We start from the raw sequence: 20921 nt of genomic DNA on the forward strand, positions 1-20921 counted from the left end.
ATTGAAGAGAGGGAGGAGTAAGGTTTTTGGTTCACTTAAGCTTGAGAGTTCTGAACTCCGGTGGGGCAAAAATAGGGTGGGGGTGATGGAAGAAGAGGGCAACCTGACCCAGGATGGGAAAAAAAAAATAAAAAAAACATGTCAAAGCTTCTTTGCCAATAAGTCATGGGGTTGGGCCCAATAGTCCATATACTTCCAGTCAGAGTGAGATAAAGAGCAATAAAATACCTGATACTCTTGGCTGAATTATTCTCTGAATTCCTGTTTCTACCTCAGCTCTGGCTCATTGACAAAACAGAACAAAACAAGCTATTCCCCATCAAGTGGAACTTTAGATAGTTTGAACACTTTGATAAGACCATTGCATACCCTTAAACTTTTTTTTTCTCTTCTCCAGCTTCCTTCCTCAGTGTCAATCAATCAATTTACAGCTAAAAAGTTGCTAATATGTGAGAGAGCCCAAGTTAAGCATTGGGTATAATATACAAGAAACAATAAAGAGCCTTGGCCAAGGAGCCTACAATCTAAAGAAGGAAACAAATATGTATGGGACAGGATAAAAAAAGAATAAAGAGAAGGCAATTAAGAAGTGTTAGGCAAGGTAGAAGATGGAGTTTGAATTAGGATTTGAAGGAAGTCAGGGAAACTACTGGGTAGATATGAAGAAAGTCAGAAAAAGATGCAAAACCTGGGGAAAAGCCAGAAAAATACCTGAATACAGAAGAGTGTCTTGTTCCTGAAACCACCAGGAGACTGTATCACTGCTGGGAAGATATAATATTATACGATATAAGAAACTGGAAAGGAAAGTGGGGCCGAAGGGCTTTGAACAACCTACAGAGGATTTTATATTTGATCCTGAAGGTAACAGGGAGCCAATGGGGTTTAATGAGTAGAAGAGTGACATAGTTGGATCTATGTTTTAGGAAAATCACTTTATAGAGGCTGAATGAAGGACAAAATGGAATGGGGAAAGATTTGAGACAGGCAGACCTCTCAGCAAATTATTACATGAGTCATGGAGGGTAACATTTATTAACATTCAAGATATTATACAATATGAGAGGGATCGTGGCATAGTGATAGAGCCAATTTCAAATCTAGGAAGCCTTGGGTATAAGCCCCACTTGTAATATATAATGACTGTGCACGAATGTTTGTGGCAGCCCTTTTTGTAGTGGCTAGAAACTGGAAACTGAATGGATGTCCATCAGTTGGAGAATGGCTGAATAAATTGTGGTATATGAAAATTATGGAATATTACTGTTCTGTAAGAAATGACCAACAGGATGATTTCAGAAAGGCCTGGAGAGACTTACACGAACTGATGCTGAGTGAAATGAGCAGGACCAGGAGATCATTATATACTTCAACAACAATACTAGATGATGACCAGTTCTGATGGATCAGGCCATCCTCAGCAACAAGATCAACCAAATCATTTCTAATGGAGCAGTAATGAACTGAACTAGCTATACCCAGAAAAAGAACTCTGGGAGATGACTGAAAACCATTACATTGAATTCCCAATCCCTATATTTATGCACACCTGCATTTTTGATTTCCTTCACAAGCTAATTGTACAATAATTCAGAGTCTGATTCTTTTTGTACAGCAAAATAATGTTTTGGTCATGTATACTTATTGTGTATCTAAGTTATATTTTAATATATTTAACATCTACTGGTCATCCTGCCATTTAGGGGAGGGGGTGGGGGGGTAAGAGGTGAAAAATTGGAACAAGAGGTTTGGCAATTGTTAATGCTGTAAAGTTACCCATGTATATATTCTGAAAAAAAAAAATATATATATATATATATATATATATAATGACTGTGTGATCCTGAGCAAGTCATTTAAGTTCCCAGTGCCTCAGGAAATCATTTAAGACTAGATGTTCAGTGTAGGTGTTGGTAAAGGAAGTTTGCTTATGTGGGAGGAGTTCCCTATATCAATAGAATTTAACACCCATATAAGCAAACTCCTTCTACACTGATTCACAAAAACATTAAAAACAGCATATTTAACAGATGTTACCATCCTGAAGGCACATCATCTCCAAATTATGTGCAATGAAAAACTCAAGATGCAGAATATTAGGGAAATAAACCCAAAATACGTAAAAACAGACGAGGGACATGTCATCTATCCCAAAGATGCTTTGCCAGAGTCTACACAGGATGACACTATATCCCAAAAGGTTTACTCAATGACAAAATGCAAACATTTTATCTACATTAAACATAGAAGAATAAAGGAAGTTGACTTGACTCAGGACTATTTCTATCTGAATAAAGATGGAAAGAATGGTATGATTATTGGTGATTACAATGATGATGATGATGATGATAAGCAATCAAGGTCCTGCTAACATCCCTGTATATTTCCCCAAGATCTTTTTGATATGTAACTAACCTCCCTATATATCCCACTCCCTCCCATTTTCCTTCTACCAATACGTTTTAATTATAGCAAAACTACTTCTCACAAAAGTAAAATAACAAATTTCCAATTCCCTCTCAATTCATGTTAATTCCTGGAATGCATATGATGACTAATGCAACAAACATAAAACTATCTGCAATGGATACTGTTCATATGTGAAATTCTGCATAGAGACTGAATTTGGAGCCAAATAAAGCTGGATTTAGGCTGTTACATGGTGCAGTGGATAAGCTTCCAAGCAATCTGAGTTGAAATCCAGTTTCAAACACTTAATTTCCTAGACAAGTCATTTAACCCTGTTGCCTCAGTTCCTCATCTGTAAAATGGGGACACCCATTTCTCCTCCTGGAGAAGGAATTGGCAAACTATTCCAGTAACTTTGCCAAGAAAACTTCATAAACAACGTCTACAAGGCCATGTAGAGTCAGGCATAAATGAACAACTAAACATCAACAAAAGTAGAATTTAAATTCCACCTCACTTGAAATTTATTAAACACTCACTATGTGCTTAGCATAAAGTTAGGCAATGGGGATTCAAAAAAAGATGCAATAATCACTACATTCAAGGGCTTTATATGAGTGGGACTAGGGGAGAGGAAAGAGAGCATATTATGCACTCAGATAAGTAAATACAAAATGAAAGCAAAGGAATTTCCACAGGTTGCGGCTGCTGTTGTTAAATTGATTTAGTAGTGTCTGACTTTTGATGATCCTGTTTGGGGTTTTATTGGCAATAATATTGGAACAGTTTGCCCCTTCCTTCTTCATCTCATTTTACAGATGAGGAAATTGAGGCAAACATGCCCAGAATCATCCTAAACCAGATTTGAACCCTTCCTCCAGGCTCAGCAGGCTAACCACTGCACCACCTAGATGCCTCAGGGTTTGATGCTGACCAGCTATGGGTCCTAAATAACTTCACTGAGCCTCAATCCTCCCATCTACAAAACGGTGATAATAGTAATGATGCCAACCTCACTGACTTATTTTTATGCAATGAGGTAATATATGTAAAATGTCTTGAAAACTATACATCATATATATTTTAGTTATGATTATTATTAATAATGATTTCATTCATTTTGTCTTTTGCAGTGAAGTTCAGATTGAAACAATCCTGGGATAGGCTGCTATTCTATACTGTTTTATGTATTTTAGAGTATTGGATGGGAGAATAAAATAAATCCTTGTTGTAATCAAATAAAAGTATCATTCTCATCATTTTCATCCTCATCATGATTACTTAACAACAAGAAAGATTTAGAGCAATTTTCTTTTTTGTTGTTGCCTTGAGGATGGCCCTTATATTACAGACTCATGTGTAGAGCATACATGATTGGACTCAAAAGAGGTCTTAAGCCAGTTTCCATCTCCCTGGAAAAACCCTTTTACATTGTTCTTTAAGGATGACACAGAATAGAAAAATAGGAAAAGAGACCAGATTGCTCTCCCAAGAAATCAGAATTATTTCCTTATCAAGTCTACAAAACTTCTGTTCGTTGGAGACAACAACTCTAATCTACTGCCAATCAGTGGGACCTATAGGGCTAAAGACTGATTTATCTGGAATATGAAAGTAGGAGCAGACTCTGGGAGAAAAGAGATCTTGATTTTAGAATTATAGTAGGTCAAACTCTCAGGAAGAATTAGTTTTTTTCCCCCTGTTTTATTTTTGTATTCTTTCACATAGATACATGCAAACAAACTTAATAATATCAATACCAACTAAAACCATATCAATATCAGTAAAACTTTTTATTTACCTCTGTTACTTCTAAAGTCCTCAGAACCAAATGCTATTTTTTTTTCTAACATGATAAATTCAGAGTGAAGCCAAAGTCATTATGGGGTCTGCAGATAATTTATGTCTTCCATTTGCAATTGTTCAACTGTTTATTTAAAGTTCTATTGCCTTATAAATTAGGGGGTAGATGTAATATCTGCTAAGTGCCATTCCAGCTCTATATGTATGTCAGGAAAAGATAATGGTAAATGTTAGAGGGAATATGGGGAAACTGGGACACTAATACATTGGTAACAGAGTTGTGAAATGATCCAACTATTCTGGAGGGCAATTTAGAACTACGCCCAAAGTGCTATCAAATTGTGCATGCCTTTTAATCCAGTAGTCTCACTACTGGATCTAAATGCCAAAGAGATCATAAAAAGGAGAGAAGGACCCACATGTGCAAAAATATTTGTAGCAGCTCTTTCTGTAGTATTAAGGGTGGAAACTGAATGGATGCCCATCAGATGGGGAATGGCATTTGAATGTAATGGAATGTTATTGTTCTATAAGAAAAGATGAGCAGACTGATTTCAGAAAAGCTTAGAAAGACTTACATGGATTGATGCTGAGTGAAGTGAGCAGAACCAAGAGAACATTGTACACAGTAACTGTGAGATTATATGGTGATCAACTATGATGAATTTAGTTCTTTTCAGCAATGTAGTAATCCAAGACAATTCCAATAGATTTGTGATGGAAAATGCCATCCTTTTGCATCCAGAGAAAATTAGAGACTGAATGTGGATCAGAGCATATAGATAGTATTTTCATATTTTTGTTATTATTGTTTATTTGTTTTTCCTTTCTCATGGTTTTTCACCCTTTGGGATTGATTTTTCTTGCAAAACATGACAAATATGGAAATATGCTTAGACAGACTGTACATGTCTAATCTGTGTCTTAGGGAGGGGGGAGGTAAAGAAAAGAGAGTGAAAATTTTGGAACACAAAATCTTACAGAAATAAATGTTGAAAACAATCTTTACGTGTATTTGGAAAAATAAAATACTATTGAGAAAAAAATGCAACAAATTACTCCTTCTGTTATGTAATAGAAAGCACCCTAAACTACAAGAGCAGGAAGACCCAAGTGCAAATTCTGCCTTAAACATTTCTTCGTTCTGTGCCCCTGGACAAATTACTCCATGCCTCAGTTTCCATAATTGTGAAATTAAGGGGTTGATGTAATAGCTGCTAAGTCTCAGAGGTAAAGTGACTTAAGGTCAACTAGATAAGAAGTAGCAGAGCTGGGATATGAAGCCAAGTTTTTTGGCTCTAGATAGATCACTCCTCCTCAGTCCCTAATACCTTCCTTTCTCCCAGCTTGATAACTATCAGAATAACAAAACAAAAACAAAGCACAAACACAAACAAAAACCCACCCTATTTTTGTGGAAATTCTAACAATTGTGCTTGCCCCAATCATACTCAAGACTTCTTGCTTCAACCAACCAAGCTCCTCTATGCTCTACCTATACTTTTAGATTGTCCTGCTATCCCACGCGCAATCCGTTCTCATGGCATCCAGTGTCATTCTGTTTTGCAAACTAGCCATTAAAATCTATGCACAGCCGGAAATTATAAATAATTTTAACGGGATATATTTCCCACCTCAAAAGTGGGATAATATTCACTGCCTACTTATGCCCCAAGGGTGTTCGTTCTAAGACTTAATGAGTTAATGTTTGTAAGGCACTTTGATTTCCTCAGACAAAGGGTCCTATATAAGTACAAAGTATTATTATTATCATTATCATCATCATCATCATTATTATTATTATCCAACCAAACTACTGAACCTTTTAAGATGTACTCAACATAACAACAAAGGCCCTGAAAAGCAACTACATTTTTCATCTGTAGATTTTTCATAGGTCAAATAACTTCCGTAACATGTTTCAGGGAGCTTTTGGGAAAGGCTGACTGTCCCGGTGAGAGAAAATCATGCAGTAATACATCCAGCCCAGAGTGCCAGAATGCCTTATATAGGCAACGAAAGGAAATTCCTGGGTACGTATTATACATTTACATTCCCAAACACTACTAGTAGAATCCACTTCGAGGTCTACAGTCACCTGTAATGTTGGGGGATCCATTTCTGGGAGGGGCACTTTGAGGAACCAGTCTCATTACTTTGTGGCTGTTCCCTGCACAGAACTCCCCTGACAGAATACCACAAGGTATCTGTCCTCTTGACAAGGAAGGAAAAGAAAAAACCAAAAGGTCTGTGTGTATATTTTCACTATGGAAACACATATATTTCTACCTATGCACAATACATGATAGGAAAAAGCCAAATTTTGGTTGGGCTGATGGTGGGGTTTTGCTGCTATTGATTCTTAAACCTACACTCATGGTTAAAAGCCTTATTTTAGTCCTCAGGAGAACAAATGAGCTCTACTTCAGATAATAATAGCCTAAAAGGTACACTAGGATGTCACTTAGCATCATGGACAGGAGAGCTAATGTGCCTGGAGAAAGAGGAATGCCCTATGAGAGACACCGAACAAGGCAATTTCCACTAACACAGGCCCTATACACAAACTCTGTACAGTGAGGCATGAAATGCAGCTCCTATAAACAACCATGAAGTGCAAAGAAGGAAAAAGACCACATTCTCATCATGCTATCATTTTTTTTAAATAAGAATCTATTATTTGTCAAAATGCCAACAGATAGTGTCATTCAATACTCTTACAAAAGGATAAATTGAGGCACAGGTACATTTTAAAAAAATATATTTGGTAGCTTTTTAGAAAGACAATACTGAGACAGAGATAGACATACATGTGCATATGTGTATATATATATATATATATAAAATCATATACGTGTATATATATTTATGTTTCAAATATATATATCATATATTTATAACATATAAAAAAGCCACATAATTAAACCAATAATTCATGGGAAAGATCTATTGTCAAAGGATCCAAGATAATGAACTGGTTCCCAGTGAGAAACCTGATGAGTTTTTAAAAGATTTTTTTTTTAAAGTCCCTGAATCTAAAGAGTTAACTCACTTGCTTTAAAAAAAAGTCCCATATAATTTCCTTTTATCATAAAACAATGCATTTATTATTTTCTGTATATCTGTTAAAGGGCATGGCCTTCTGAGTGGAAAACAAAACAGAGCTCAGTCACATGTTTATTTGCTTCAGCTACTCCCTTTCCCTTCTGATAAATAATCAAACGTGCCATCCAGAAAAAACAAACCCAGTGAGCTGGGAAATTTGATGGTCATCAAATAGACTGAGATACCAAGAAAAGCAGCCCACTGTTCCCACAGTTTTGTGCCCCACACCTACACTGCCATCTGAGTAAATACCTTCAGTCACTCTTTCCATTTTCCCCATGCAATTACTCCTACTGTTAAACAAATTGTCCTTAAGGCAGTTGCAAACACCATTTTTTTTTCCCCTTACAAAGTAGAACAACTTATGAACATTAAAAAGCCAGCCTAACAAAAAGTAGATAGGCATATATGTGTGCATTATACACACATAAATACATGTATAAATTATATATGTAAATAAAAACATAAGTACAAACAAAATTATATAGATGTACCAGTTTTTATTGTATTTAAGAAGAGGGTTAGATAATTATCCTGCTTGATTTCTCTGTTTGTCCTAATAGATGCTACCTTGTAGCCTAATATTTTAAGGGCATTGAGTCTGGGTAGCGATAGAAAAAGCTTTAGAAGCGGTTCTCCCCAGACCAAGATGGCAATCTTTCCATATCTCCTCCACTCTCTGACCAGCAAATAGTAAGCAAAAATGACAACCTCCTGTAGGCTTTACTGATGGGTTCCCTCCTCCCTCGGGGAGGAGAGGGAGGAAGAACTCTACGATTCAATGAAACATTCAAGATCAAGAAAATAATTGTTAACTATTTGTTCTTAATCTCTTGATTTCAGTAAAAAAAAAAAAAAAGAAATAATAGCAGTTCTATCTCTCCATTTGTTACAGAGGAAAGCTCTCCCGTGTTAAGTCCACTTGTCTTTACCTGGCATGCCAATTATTAACAATGAAACATTTGAAAAGAATCCTGTAACATGAAAGTTAACAACCATCACAGAAAGTAAGCATGGTTTTTCCTTCCCTTTTGCAGAAGCCTCCGTTTAAACAATAGTAATATGAATGAGATAATGGTTATGCTTGTTTCAGCACTCTGATTTTTATTGGCATGAAATTGGTACAAATATTATCAAGACCAGTTCACAAATGATGACGGTACCATGATGCAAACATCAGGGAAGGACGATTTTACAGCTAAAGAGCCTACAATCTCACCACCTCCCCTAGCTCTGAGCCCCCACCCCCATCAATTGTTACATTCACTTTTTTACTTGTGACAATTCAAAAGAAGCCCACAAAACCTTTCTCTCTCTCTCTCTCTCTCTCTCTCTCTCTCTCACACACACACACACACACACACACACACACACACACCATGATTCTCGTCTAAATTCTGACTCCGAAATAAATGTTAGTGAGAACAAACAACTGCTTACTTAACTGATACTCCAGAGAGTCATTGGAAAGCAACAGTGAACTGAACAGGAGTTAGAAAGAGCCAGTTTTCTTTTCAATTCTGTAAAATGCCTTTGATAAGCGCAAAAAAAAAAAAAAAAAAGGCTGTAAACAAATTGAATCACCTCGTATTGCTCTGAAAGCTGTAAAGAAAGGAAACCTTCCTTCCCCCAAAAGAATACATTCACAGAGGAAGATAGCAAGTTTCAAAGTTTAACCCAAAGCCCCGCGTTCCCTTTTCTCTGAACACTTACAGAGAAAATGAAGACTTTGACGGGGTGAGCTCTGACTGTTGTTAGATTTCCGTCTTCTTGCTGTAGATGTGTTCTGGCTCTTTCTGTGAAGCGGGGGTTGGAGAATGGTAAAAAGATGTTTGAATAAACAGGAAGTGCCGGGCTGCTGGAGCATACACTGAAGTAAAAACACCCTGGAACATTGCCCTTTCTAGCCAACGAGAGGCTTGCTTCCACAGTAGCAATGCCTTCGAAATGACAAAGAAACCACAAGAATCCTTCAAGTAATTCTCCTCTTTCAAAGTTGAAAGAGCAGTTGGAGCTGGTAGGTAATTTCAAAGTGGCATCGAGCACTTAAAGAAATCTATTAATTCTAATTCGGCACATATCGAAATCACTTCAGGTCGACAAGCAGCAACATACCTAACTAATTATGCCTTAACTGGACCAACAGACAAACAGCAGCCAAATACGACGGCCGGCTTACTTCTGCAGACAACACACACACCTTCCGAGGCTCGGGGAACCTGCGTTCCCAAACATTTGGGGCAGGGTGTCGACACGGGAAAAGTGCGATTTCTTGAATTTTTTATTATTGTAAAGATGCTGCGGAGTTTAGTGGCTCTGTATCCCATGTGCTCCTTAAAGAACACATGCATCTCTGCATTTGGGGTAGATACATTTGCTCTTCCATCTGATCTTTTTTAAAAAAAAAAAAATCCTTGCTGATTTTTCCTTCTAGTCAGCAAACCAAAGTATCTATTTATCTTGAGGTGACTGGCTCCCCTCCTTGGGCCCTGCTTTCCCCACCCCAAACTAATTATTAAAGTCCTATCTTCTGTCACATGGGTGATGACATACCCGAGACACTAAAGGAGGCTAGCACAGGCTCAGAAAGGCAGCTTGGAAGAATATGAACAGTCGACCAGCCATAGTCAAGGGAGGCTGGTGGGTATGGGGGGGTGGGGGGTGGGGGGAAGAGAACCAGGATCCCTGTAGAAAAATGCACTGCTGTTGTGGTAACTAACGTGCGGCTGCCACTGAAGGGACTGATTTGTTATTTAGCATGGAGTCTTGGACTGTCTGTCATTCTGGGTGCTAATGCTCTGCTAAAATAACTCATTGGGAGCTGTCAGTGGGATGTTTACACAGGCCCCAATCTTTTCTTCATAGAAGGAAATTTTTTTACTGGAATTCATCTTCTTTTGATCTCACATTCAAAGCAACAGCAGCTTGATAGACATTCAAGTCTGAAAGCAAATCCAGACGCTGAAGATAAACCGCCAGAGTATGACAGGCAGGAGCATCTAAAGCTTATAAAAATGAAGAGAACAGCATGTCGTCTGAGTATTACAATAGCAGAAATCAAGAGACATATTAGGTGGAACTGATCAGCCACAAAAACAGTTCAAAAGGCAGATCATAGAAACAGAAGACTAGGCGAGAGGGAAAAAATAGGAAATATCTGCTTTACAGAGGAGGCATCCCCTTCATTCCGAGTACCACAAGGTTTCCGCTTCAGCATGTAAACTTGGGGGGGGGGGAGAGAAGGTGGGGAGGAGGAGGAGAAGGAGATCCAATGCAAATGTTCCACTCAAACTCAGCTCTTCCAATTATAAGCAATTCAATTAATTTGTTAACAACCCCCTTCCATCAAGTGTTTCCAAGAAAATGAAAGGGTAGTGCCTTACCTTGCTTAGCACCCCCAATACTGCAATTTATTACCATCACCTGTCTCTGCTAGTTTTAATGAAGTATCCAAAGGAATAACACTCAGGGCACTATGGGAAAGAGGTATTCAGGAAAAGAGCATCTCTCATCCTGAGGTCTCTAAGTAGTTTTAGACTGTAGACAAGGGAGGAGAGGAGAATGTTAAAAAAAAAAAAAAAAAAGCTCAATTCTCTAAAATGGCTAGTTGTTAGATGGACATTAAAACTCTACCCTCTCCCTCAAAAAAAGAGAAAGGACTAGCTCACGAGATGATTTTAGTCTCACTGATCTGCATCCAACATCCAAGAGTTGCTGCTGTTTTTTGTTTTTTTTGTTTTTTTAAGCTGACTGGGGTAATTTGTAGAGGAATAATCAGGAAAACTTTCTAAGAGAATGCATACATTTTTCATTTAAAAATAAGCCTCTTATTTTAATTAAAGTCAGTACATATAATGAAAAAGTAATTCTCAAACAATTTTGTACTTAGAGCTGTTTGTTAACAAACACTGAATGAACAGGCAGTGTTAGGTTAAAGGGCAGCAGAATTCCACATTATAATTTCGCCTGCGGGTTATTTCTGATTAAGGACACCCTCTGGGACACCAAAGCAAGATCTTCTTTTACAGCAGGCATGGCTTTTAAAATTAGCCTTTTTTTCCCCTGCATAATAAACCAACAGGAAAAATGTGGATTTAAAAATGTATTAACCAATTTAAAGAGTTGTAATCAGTTTAGGGTTTGCTTTCTGCAAAACACAGGTTCCTGTGTAGCTAAGTTACAAATGTAAAAATGCAGACTGGATTTGAAAAACTGCTGTAGAAAGTCACCTTCTGTCATGCTTATGCAGCTATCTAATGTGCTAAAGGCTGATTATTTATCTTTACACTGTACTAGTTTAATCTGTTAAGGTCAACACTAATCTGTGCCAACCTTTTAAGAAATAGCAGCCTTCAAAGACTTGCTGCGAGAATCCCCAAACTAAATACAGGATGTCACTGTAATGGATACATTTACCTGAACTGGTGAGATTTACTATGTAAACACTGAATATAAATTCCCATATAAATTAGAAAACACATTATTTCTGGATATAGAGAAGATGTTGTCACCAACATGTGGGTAAGGTGATTAACATCACGTTGTTTCACGGGACCGTTTAAAAACCAGGTTTGCATTTACATGTCATGTATATACAGAGCTCAATTACTGAAATGAAATGTTTGCTGGTTCCCCCCCCCCCCCCCCCCCTGGGAAATAGCAACTTTGGATAGCAAATGAAAGCCTCCCAGTCAAATCTTCAAATGGTGATGGTTTTTCAAAAGCAGACCACTGGTGAGTGCCCATCGCCAGTAGTCCCAGCACACCACTGTCTCTCCCTTCCCTCTCAGATTTCTTCTGGACTTGAATGTCACCGTAGACCTTGAATGTGAAATGGCTTCATGCTAATTGCTCTAATTTCTGGAAGATGTGCAGGCAGGTGAAACCTGATCCCCCTCGGTCCTTCTGGAGCCCAAGAACGAACGACCCCGGAATGTTTACACAGTGGTTTGATTTTAATAGACAGGAGGGCTGGGTTTCAGACAGCAAAAACACAGCTAATAGGTGACCTCTTAATGTAGTCTTTTTTGAAATACACACACACACACACATATACACATATGCGTGCGCGCACGCACACACACACACACACACACACACACAACAAAATACAATTTCATGTTGTAAAAGGTGATGTCCTGAATGCCAAGGTTATCTGCTTGACTTTTTGAGTGAGCACACATTACGTTGCACCTGACATTTATACCCGAAACTCTATACCGACTTCTTCTTCTTCTTCTTTTTTTTTCACTTGGAAAAAAAAAAGCACTTTATATGTCAGTCACCTTACAAACAGATTATGGCTGTATGGGATTTCCTAGTAAGTGCACTCATTTGAATTTTAAATTGAATCGTTTTTACTTCCATCTCACTACTTGTCCCTAACATCCTGTAAGAAATGTTAAAACTCCTACCCCATAAAAGGTGTATGTGTGGGGGTGCCTTCTCCCTTGTTCCTTTGACTGTTGTCTGGTCCTTTACTCATGGAATCCCCACCCTTGGGTGAAATCCTGCAGTTAACTGATCATTAAGAGTCTTTAACTCTCTCATGACATTGGCCACGTTACATATAGCTTTCATGCTTGACTCTTTCCCATCCCCAGTAGATTGAATCTATGATTGAGGTACTATTTTTCTCTGGATCTTCCTCTGTTTCAGATTCAGAACTTAATAAGTCTGGAACATAGTAGGTACTTAGTAAATGACTGATTGATTAATATCTCAAAGAGGCTCAAATAAATCCTGTGACAATGGAATTGAAAGGCAGCCTTATGAAAGCTGAATAGAACATGCGTTCTCCATATCATTTTAAAAATGTTTACCAAGTTGGTAATTCTGGTATATATCTAATGTCTTATTTTCATCCTTTCCCCCCAATCTCTACCCCACCTGGATGATTCCTCCTCTCTAACAATTGGCAAATGTTCAAGAAATCTTTGCTCAATTGTGTGTACCACCTATGTAAAATAGATGAGACAATGAAACATTGAAGGGGATGAGGAAATGAGAGAGAATTTCATCAGTTGATGACCCATATACCTTTTGGTAAGAGCCAAAGAGGTCCAGTGACTGCTTTCCAAGAGTCAAGAAAAAATTCCTAAAAGCTATAGGTAAGTTTAACAAAACTAGATAAAGAGAAAGATGAATACAGCGGCATGGACATCAGAGTTCCAAGGTACTGTGTACATGGGACCAATAAAAAGAAAATATGCAAAACACATCAAGTGGGATTTTAAAAATAGAGAGACAATTTGAGGATTTGCTCTAATTTAGTTTAGCCTGAATCTGAATAGAAAGCAAACAGTCTTTGTGCATGTACACTGCAGAACAGAAAATACAATTTAGGCATTTTAGTAAGTAAATTTAATGAGAAAATTTTAATGAATAAATTTCTTTAGGGGAGGAGAGAGTGAAATTACATTCAGACAAAGTGAGTTGAAACTAAGTATTATTTCTTTAAAGAATTAATTCTCATTGGGATGTCTGGGGCATCAATAGCTACCAGACTTTTTCTTTACAAGAAACCTCAAAACCATTGTATTAAATGCCAGGTAGAAAGTAAGCTCATTGAAGGCAGAAACTGTTTCATGTTTGCTTTTGTATCCCAGTATCTAGCACAAAATAGATACTTAAGTTTATGCTTGTTGATTAAAGGCACAGTAAAACTGAACCATGTAAACAAACGATAAAGTATTCAAGCAGAGATTCTTTTCCTTTTTGGGTCATGGATCTCTTTGGCTATTTGCACAGATACAGACTGTGGATGCTTTTTCTGAACAAAGTCTTGTAATACATCAAATAAAATATGTAGGTTTTTAAAGGAAACCAAATATACAAAAATATAGTTATATACACAAACATATATGTATATACATACAGACATAGACACACAGACATGAAATGTGTGTTTCACTTTTAAGACTTTAAAGACTCAATTTTATAAAAATCGTAATAAAAAAATTTTCAACCAGGAGATTTTTAAATGAACACACATATATACTTATACATACATATGTGTGCATGTATGTGTGCACATATATATATGTATATGCATGCTCTTAAAAATTCATAGATTTATAAGAGTTCTTATATAGTCTTTTAAAGAATTCTTAAATATTAAGAATTCTAAAGAATATCTGCACACACAGAAGTTAAGAATTCTTGTACTGGAGCATGTTTTACAATCACATCTTAAAAGTGGGGATAACATGAGCAGCCTGAAAGGGTTATTGATCTGTGTTTTTTAAATGATACTAATACCCCCCAAAATGTTGACATGAGATTCAAATGAGATAAGTATGCATTTCTTTTTGTGGAATACAAAGTATTTGAAGGCAGGTATTATTTTAAATCTTTGTATTCTCAGCATCTAAAACAGTCTCCAATATAGTGAAGTTTTTCTTAAATAGTTACTGGATGAATGGATGACAAAAGATAGTATGTTCCATAATAAACGTGTCTATATTATTAAGCTATCATTAACAAAAAATCCAGGAGCTTCTTTCACATGGCCCATTAGTATATGGAGTCACCTGGCCCATTAATACCCAGCCTTCGAAGTAGATGAATGAGTGTGATAGCCACAATCTAAAGAAATTTTATCTGGCAAGAAAGTTTTTGTTGTCTTTCCATTGAAAGGGATTGTGCATGTGTATATATGTACAGATACATGTGTATTTGTATACCCCTACACACATATAAAAGAAACTCTCAATAATACCTTTTCCTAAGATCAATAACAATTCCCATCAACTAAGTTTTTCCTCTTTTTCCACCCTCCTCCCCACAAAACTATATAAAAATGTTTGGAATAAGGAAAAAGAAAGAAAATCCTGTCAATGTAGAGATTTAGTATAAACTAGTTCAAGTCAGTGGTAGGAACACTAAGTGGTAAAGGTAAACATGGTTCCCCTCCTTCCTCCCTCCCCCCAAACTGGTTCCCCTCTAAAGCTCTCTAGGCAGTCAGTGCCTGGTACCAAAGCCTGCCCTGCACGTTTGGGAGGTCAACACAGCTATGCTAAACTGACAGGTTCAGTTTACAGCAGGCCAGGACTTTGTTTGGATATACTGGCCTTGCTCACCGCCAGCTTAACAACAGATGGCTAGAAAACTTTCATTATGTTGCGCAGGGCTGAACTGCAAACAATCCAGAAAACTGTGAAAAGTTTAACTCCCTCCAAACCAACGAAACAAGAGAGTTCACACACATGTGCCAGATTGGTTCTAGCAGAGGGCCTGGGATATGCAATGGGGATTCTCAGGGCTGAATTAACTCTCTATTGGATGATTAATGAAACCTACACAAAAAACCTCGGATGTAGAAAGAGAATTTGCAATTTGACAAGGTCAGATGAATAAAAGCATCACTCCCACAGCAAAAGTGTCCATGACAGAGCAGAGTCTTTTTATTTTAACTTTTCAAAGCCTAGAACTTTAAAGAAGTTGCATAAAGTGCCTGCTTTATTTTATTTTCCTGAAATATAATTGAAGAGGTTTCCCTCTCCAGCAAAGACAGAATCTTCCTTTGCATAACTCTCAAGCTCCCTTCCTGCTATCCCTCTGGAAGACTGGAAGAGCCAGCCGAATATGCTAACTCTAACACCCAGATTTAAATATGATTTATCCAAATCTGTATATAATTTAAATATTCATTAAATTGATTCAATCCATATGAACCCTAATATCTCCTAATGCTCTGAGACAGGTTATAAATGCACCTTCAAAGGTTTAATTCAATTGGCAATCTTATAGGTCTATCATCACTGGAAATGTATTATTTTTATACTATTCAAGAAATGAACAAATCTGTTTTCCACAAATGTATTTTAGAAGCTACCCTTTTCTGTTATTGAAAGAAAATTGTGTTTATTACTCCTTTAGCACAGTGTAAACTCATAAACGTCAACAGAGAGTACAAGGAAAACTGTCAACTAAATATTGTTTCCTTCATGAGCTGTTCTTCCAAGTCAATTACGCCTTTCAACTTCTGGGGCATTGTATGATAAACTAGCAGTAAAAATCATTCACATTAATATACCATGGTGCCTTGCCTGCAAAAGGTAATTAAAGAAGTAAATGACTCATAAGAATAGACATATTAGCTGCAAAATGAAAGGCAACTTAGCTGCCACATGAAAATATGTACCATTAAGATACTGCATTTTCATATTCCTGTAATCAGCTCCAGTAGACTAATGCTTATTTAATCCAGTTCTCGGCTAAGTCCATCAACAACTGTTTTTTGCTGTTTTCTCCTTGACTGAACATTATGAGTGCAGGTTTGGAATAAATACTGCAATAAGATTTTTGCATACTCAATTGAAGAACAGGTTTTTACATTTTAAAATCTATTCTCTCTCTCTCCCTCTCTCTCTCTCTCTCTCTCTCTCTCTCTCTCTCTCTCTCTCTGTCTCTCTCTCTCTTTTCTCTCTGTCTCTGTCTGTCTTTCTGTCTCTCTCTAAAATATAACATAGAAGATGATTAGGGAATATTTTCCTGGCTAGACAAGGCTTTTAAACAACAGTACATTTTAGAGAACGGATCTTGGTTTTAACATTCACAATTTCTGATTCATACCACTATTAACATACGAAAAAACGATGCTGTGTCTTCACATGCCAAATGTCCTATTCTTCACTGAAGAAACATCCCCTTTTGTTAATAACATCTTCCATTAGCATTAGCAAGATGAGGACTATTTATCTTAACTCAGTGACCAAAGTAGGAGGAAAGAAATGGGGTGGATCCCCACAATGTTATAGGATTGAGTCTGCTCTAAACACCATCAAGAGGTATCTACTAGGTTAATGAAAACATGTCAGAAGAGACCTTGACAAACCCTTCAACCAGCTGCACAGCTTTCCAGATCTCTGACTTTTGCGCCACATTTCCTCTGCCCAAGATGCTATTTTCTCTATGATTTTATTTTTTTCCCATCCTAAGCACCATATAGGAGTATTTCAATAAGGAAGTTAGATTTACTTCCTTTCCCCTTAGTAAAATCAAGAGAGTTTGTATCAGGGGGAAAGTTCAGCTGGCCCAGGCAGGTCCATAATCAACAATATTAATGTTACTGAGGATACAGAGGATCTCAAGCTTCCTAGGAGGCTCAAGAAAGACCTACTTCACATGCAAAATCTAGGCCTCAACATTGCCATTGGTAGGCCTTTCAAGAGAATTTAGCATTTGGGGCTATCCAAGTTCTCTGTTGACCTTACCAGCAGAGGAATTAAATATTTTTCCCTTTGTCTTTATAAGTGAATTCCTTTCATAGACTTAAAACATCTATATTTTGTCGTGTTTGCCAATAATTCATCTGTTTTGATCAAAATCTAAACTTGCCTGGCTGGTATCCACTAACTGACCAAAGGAACTGTAAGAGCTATATGACCTGACTTTGAAAGTTATGAGCTTTCATCACAGGAAAAGTTCTAGATTTCTTTATTGGGTGTGTATTCTCTACTTTCCTCTTCCTGTGGGTGTGTAAACCATCTCTTTGGCTCTTAAATTGATGAGTAGCCAGTTCTCTCAAGGACAGACAGTTCATGATGGGAGGACTACCCTGTAAATAGGAGTCTTCAGTTTATTTATCTTTTATCAGTCCTCAGGATTGCAAGAGGCTTACAGATTTAAGTTCAATCTTTTGTTGTTGTTGTTGTTTTTAATGTATTATTGCCTCATTATTTGTGCAGACACCACTTGGAACCACAATTAATGAGCTCTAGTCCTTTTTCTAATTAAGGAACAAAGGTTCTTGTGTGCAGAGTATAGAGTGACACTGTCTAGAGAACACACATTTAAATAGAAGTAAATGCTTCTAATTGCCTTAAAATGGGATTTTTAATATTTAGGAACATAATAGGATCGAGAAATTAGAGCATTTCCAACATCATTTACAAATAAGCCTTTACAAAATATTGTTAGCTGATAATAATGCATCATTATAAATAATGGAAAGTTATGAATGCTAGGCATGTAACCTTTGTATTCACGCGATTAACCTGTATGCATTGATACAATGATACATGAATTAGTTTAATTTTTTTTTAAAAAGCAAACCCGGGTAAAAAAGCAAAAAGCAAGAAAGCAGCAACTATAGCTTGAAATTCCTTAGACTATAGTAGATTAGGATTCAAACATGTAATTAAGAAAGATAACCTTGCTTTATACAGTAATTAGGGCTATTAGAAATAGGATACTCTCTCTTAAAAGTGCTACAAATATACCATAGTACTAAATAACCTGCACTGCTTGGAAAGTAGACTTGCTATCAAGGGCAAAGCTGCTATCCACTGAAGAAACACGAAATGACAGACGGCTGTTAGACTCCATTAGCTGCTATGTGATAGGAGCACATTCACTAACACACGACCTGTGAAAAATCTGAGATCTCTTTAAATCTTTGAATTGGATTGCGGCATTAATTCTTAAGAACTGCAATCCTTCAACCAAGTCAAATTACCCTCATTAACAGTGGAAAAACTGCCTCTGCAATAAGTTTTTTAAAAAAAAGATATTTATTACCTATAATCACTTTCATGTACTTCACCTGGGAGTGTGACCAACTGGTACAACAACTTGGAACAATGCACCACTGTTAATGTTGATAGGACCAGAATATCATCTCTAAAGATACTGCCTGCTAATTTTAATTTTCTTTTCCTCCCCCTCATTCTGGATAGCCATATGATGGAGGTAACCCCATTTCACAGATGAGAAAATTCAGGTAAAGACAGGAAATTCAGCTCCAGTATGCAGAACTCATTAGAGGCAGAGTTGAGACTAGAACACAGATCTTTGGATTTCCTGTCCTTACATCTTTGCACTAGAATGACATCGGAAATGTACAGTCCACCTATTGCTTGAAGGAAATGTAGAAGACTCCCTGGAGACCTAGTTGGTGACTGGATCAGTGCAGTGATAAGAGGAACTGGGCTTCATCAGCAGACATGCTCCTGTATCAGGAGAGAAGGAAAGAGAGAGAGAGAGATGGAGAGAGAGAGAGAGATGGAGAGAGAGAGAGAGAGAGAGAGAGAGAGAGAGAGAGAGAGAGAGAGAGAGAACCTGCTTCTATTCTGCTACACTACATCTGCTATTACTATTCAAAATACCTTGTGACAAAGAACCAAAATATATGCCATTTCATAACGATTTTCCCCCAAATGTAAATTGTTCTATTTTTCACTTGTTACTATCTAAGATAATTCCATAAATATCTAGAGTGCTAAAACAAAATTCTATGGATTTCAAACATTTCTCAGTACTTAGCTGGAAACGAGCTCTCCATCTCTCTTTATTCTCTGCTTCTCTGCACTTTCGATATTAGAGATTTAGTTACAACACTGCTCAGCACAATAAATAACAAAACAGCTACATCTTAGGAAAGGACAAAAGACTGCTTATAAAGGGGAGTAAACTTTTGGGGGTGGGGAATCTTTGTATATTGAAATGCTTGAACTCTTATTAACTCATTCTTCTACCAAGTTAAGATAAAATGTGAACTCATGTCTTCAAGGATGAGTCTGAGACATTTGCAAGGATCTTCTAGCATACAGGATTAAGAAATGGGGGAGGCAATGGGGTATATGTAAGAATAGGAAGATGGGATTGGAATATTAAAAAAAGACTGGATGTTGAATATGAAGTTTAGGATCATGGTCTTGTCTTCACCCTTACAAGCTATGTGGCAGGAGAATTGTGTTTCCCCATTGGCAAATGAGGCTAACCCCTACTCTGCTTCTCAAAAAGGGTGATAATGAGAGTCAAATGATCTAAGTTATTATGAAAGTGTTCCTAAATTGAAATAGACATAAAAATTACTTCTGTTATTTGTGAGGATGTGGAGAGAAGAGCCTAGGCTTGAAATTTCAATGGTTTAGTGAAGCTTCCTGTATAATACAACAGTGTAGTAGGAAATCAGGTACCCAGTGCTGTTAGCATTGTCACAGAGACTGTCCATGTAGTAGAAATAGAATTTGGTAACCCAGGTCTTTCTGATAGAAGCCAGCTCTTTCCATTAGATTAGATTTCTAATTTGTGTATTCTTCCTTCCCATCTTTATACAGATCTTCCTTCTCCTCTCTCTGCAGTTTCTCCTACTAATTCTCTTCCTCCTCTTCCTCTGACGACGACGACGACGATGACAACAACTACTACTACTACTACTACTACTACTACTACTATTTCTATTATGGATACTGCTGCTGTTGCAACTACTAAACTACTATTACTACTACTACTACTACTACTATTACTACTACTACTACTACTACTACTACTACTACTGTTGCTATTACTACTATTGCAACTGCTGCCACCACCACCACTACTACTATTGCTGCTATTGTACTTGCTATTGTTACTATTACTACTGCTACTGCTGCTGCTGCTGCTACTACTACTACTACTACTATTACTACTACAACTACTACTACTACTACTACTACTACTACTACTGTTGCTATTACTACTATTGCAACTGCTGCTACCACCACCACTACTACTATTGCTGCTATTGTACTTGCTATTGTTACTATTACTACTGCTACTGCTGCTGCTGCTGCTACTACTACTACTACTACTACTACTATTACTACTACAACTGC

The 20921-nt window shown here is 37.2% G+C and overlaps 1 protein-coding gene across 6 annotated transcripts in view; it reads right to left on the reverse strand.

Annotated features, from left to right (window-relative positions):
• Nucleotides 1–20921, reverse strand: part of FOXP1 (forkhead box P1) — a 375727-nt gene that overhangs the window by 192108 nt on the left and 162698 nt on the right. Inside the window, exon 1 of one of the 6 annotated variants that reach the window (XM_023498118.2) lies at nt 9031–9347. The exons of the other annotated variants lie outside the window; for them this stretch is intronic. The gene's annotated coding sequence lies outside the window, so the exon portion shown is untranslated. Of the gene's footprint in view, nt 1–9030; nt 9348–20921 lie in introns of those variants that run through there. 6 annotated transcript variants of the gene reach the window in all.

Source organism: Sarcophilus harrisii, chromosome 1 (genome assembly GCF_902635505.1).
Source record: "Sarcophilus harrisii chromosome 1, mSarHar1.11, whole genome shotgun sequence".
In the NCBI taxonomy this organism is placed as follows: domain Eukaryota; kingdom Metazoa; phylum Chordata; class Mammalia; order Dasyuromorphia; family Dasyuridae; genus Sarcophilus; species Sarcophilus harrisii.